The following is a 3,542-nucleotide window of genomic DNA, read 5'->3' as shown; positions in this document are numbered from 1 at the left end:
GCTGCAAAGAGAGAAACCCCCACTCCCTCTTAAAAATGAGACTGCCAGCACTTAACAATATTCCTGTGACACTGAAACATCCAGGACTGTCCATTCAAGTGCATCCTTTGCCCATTTGGTTCCTATCCCCAAGCATGCAAAATCTCATTTTAACAAAACACTGGGCTATTTCGAGATCAATTTTGTCAGCTCTTCTTGCTGGGTCCATCAGAGTAGCCTCTACTCTGATGAATTAAATGGAAGTGGTAGGACCCTTGTGGATTAAAAGGGACTTGCGAGCCTACAAGAAAGCACAGGGCTGTGGAAGAAGTGCTCAAAGATAGATGATGTCCCATAAAATCTGCACTGCACCACTACCCAAGAAACAGTTCATGATGGGCTTAAGAAGTCATCTGACATGCTGTGGCAGTGGCAGAGCAGAGAACACAACAGCTTCTTTCTTTAGGACGAATGAACATCTGCATGACATGAAAACACCACCACTAGGGAAAAAAAAAAATGAAAAAAAAGAGGATGAGCCCACAAGTTACTGGTCTGCAAAATCCAATAGTGAAGGCTCTGAGGTCAGCCCCCCTGGATGGCCAGAGGGACACCAGAGCCAGCCTGTCTGGCCTGTGGGAGGAGCTGAGAAAGAAGCCATCACATCACTTTTGGCCAGTGTTCAGGGAGGCACTGACTGTCTCCAGAAGAAGTCATAGGCAGGTCTCTTCTGACACATTCTGCAAATAGGCCTTTCAAAGGGATAATGCATCAGGTAAAAAGAGGTAGAGTTGATGGGAAATAATATTCCTCAAAGACAATCTTCCTCAGAACTGGAGAAGAAACTTCTTTCATGTTTGTAGGCAATTTATCTTGGCTCATGATGATTGCAAACCTCAGAATAACTAAGGTCTGCTCACCTGCAAAAGCAACATGAGACCTGCCCACCCATGACACCATGGCTGACGTATGCACCAGGCCTTATCTGCGTGCAGGAGTACCAGACCTCTCCCCTCACAGTAGACAAACCTACCTAAGAAACCAACTGATTCCTCTTCCTGAATGGAGACATTTTACCCCAGGATTCCAGCTAAACACAGAAAGGACTGAACCACGGGATGGACATGGGCAATGGCTCCTCCAAAGAACGGTACAGCCTAAGAAAGGATAAGTAAAGAAAGGGAAGAAACAGAGAGAGGGTTCAAGCAGCAATGACAGCGAAACGGACACATAAACAGCACACAAGGGGAAAACAGTGGTCACCGTAAGCATTCCTTTATGTTAAAATCTGTATCTAACCATGTCTCTAATAGCTGCAAATGGTGGTAGTGCTACCAATACGGGAGTGAAGGGAACGTGCATGGGAAGCTGGGTGGTATGGGATCTAAGAGCTTGTTGATTTGTGACAGCATGGCCAGAAGCCTGCAAACCCTGCTCAGTGCAAGACCCACAAGTTCTCAGCTGCTCAGAAAATCAGGTTCCCTTTATTTATGACCCAAGAATAGACAAGACAGATGCTTCGAGGACCTTGTGGTCATTTTAAATTTAATTCCTATGGTCAACTCAAAGTTTCTTTTATAGCTGAATCACCTGGTTTCGAAGTGTTATTTTCAACTCCTTGCAGTGCTGTCTTCCTGTCCCACGTCCTCCCCAGTCCCACCCTGCTCACATGTGCACCCGCTGTCCTGCAGCTCACCCTGCTCTCTTCCTCCATGCTGTCCCACTCCTGGCCACTCTTACCCCCTTTGTCTCTACCTCACTTCCTTCCATTTTGCCTCTCCACTGCCTTCACCCTTCCCAACTAACCCTTTACTGTCACACTCCCAACTTTCTGAAGTTTTGACAAGTTTCTTTTCCGAAATGGGAAGTGGTAAACCAACCCATTACAGTCTTCTGGTAAAAATCCTGTCACTTCATTCACCCTCCCCCCCACTCCTACCATCTTCCTTTTGTTTGTCTTGGCTACTCTTTTGCTTATTCTAAAATTGTTAAGTCTTTGAGAGCAGTGCCAGAATCCGGTCCACAGAATTCCATAAGGCACTTAATATGCTAAATATTATAAAAGGTCCTATTTACTTTTTTTTTTTCTTTTGATTTTTCAATAAACTCACTGAAAATCCAGGTAAGCAGGACTCGAAGTAGACAGACATATGTGTCTTGTCAACAGGAAGTTTCTCTTGCATAACTTCTCCGGCAGTTCTGGAAAGCTAAATGAGGTTGGGTTTATTTTCCTCACTGCAAATTAATAGTCAGGAAAAAAGTGAACCCGTAAAGAAAAATCATTTCTGAGAAAGGAGATTCTAGAAAGGCAGATGATTTTTAGCACGCAGAGCTGCCCTCATGAAACATCTGCTATGACCTAGTCCTGTTCTGGCCATAGACCAAACGTATCAATAGCTCCACAGAGTAATGGGATAAGAAATGGGAAAATTGCCATTGCTTGTTTAGCAGCTTGTTTTGCTGATAAATGCCTGTTACTTTTCAAATAGCCACAGTGTAATTGTTTTTTTGGGGAAAATATTTCCTTGAACAGGAGGTTTGCAGGCCATTAGCTATTTCCCATATGTGCTGGTGTTTTAATACACCACACATACACTTTGCTCCCTATTAGAAATTACTCACAGGTTTTGATTATGGGCGGTAAGTCTGAAGTTTAGAAATCACGTCTGTCATTAAAAAGTTTTCTCTTGCCTTACAGAAAATTTAAAATGTCAAAATCATTTGAACCAATATGTATTTTTTGAAAGAACCTCTACTTATAAAGATTGCTAGGAAAAAAGTCCTATTTTTAGACATCTGTAATTTTAAAATAATGAATGACCATACAAAAGCAGCAGCTGTTTGCCTAACATGGTGGCCACTGTGTGCTCACTCCATGGCTAGAGGCACAACATCTCTTGGCCAAGTGCTGCCACGTGCTGGAGTTCATCTCATCCCGTTTCAAACTGTGCCATGAAATTTTTAAATTCCACCTGATCGTTGCTAGGACAGACAAGAGACAGACCTTTGTTTAATATCACACAATACCTCTAACAATATCTGCTTTCACTTCACACACATACACTCAACAAGAAATTAATTGCAACAAGTTTAGCTGTGCCAAAAACCACAGAACCATACCCTTACCTGAATCAACTGAAATACTAGATGCATACATTTCTGGGAGAAAAAACTGAAACCCATTCCATATTAATAAGTATACTTCTCCCCTTAGAAAAAAGGCAGAAAAAAAAACCAACAACAAACCCAAACAAGGAGAGATACAAAAACATGGGTACCTTTGCAGATTTATTCCAGCAATAAACTTGTTTTGTCATCAGAATCCTTTGCATTTTTTTAATTCAAGAGGATTACATGAAGTTTCTATCCTAACTAGGTTTTGGACTTCACAGAATAAAGTTAAGGGGGAAAAAGAAAAGAGATTCAGGATTAGAAAGTGCTCCTCAAAGTATGAATATATGGATGGAGTGAAGCTTCCGAGGCAAGTCCTGCACAGTGGGAAACTTGCACATTTATTTACCACTGGGACCAAGAGGCAGAAGGACCAATGTACAGGCAGTGAG

The sequence above is a fragment of the Athene cunicularia genome, assembly GCF_003259725.1.
Source record: "Athene cunicularia isolate RWA chromosome 3 unlocalized genomic scaffold, athCun1 chr3_part1, whole genome shotgun sequence".
In the NCBI taxonomy this organism is placed as follows: Eukaryota; Metazoa; Chordata; class Aves; order Strigiformes; family Strigidae; genus Athene; species Athene cunicularia.
This window is presented reverse-complemented; position numbering follows the sequence as displayed.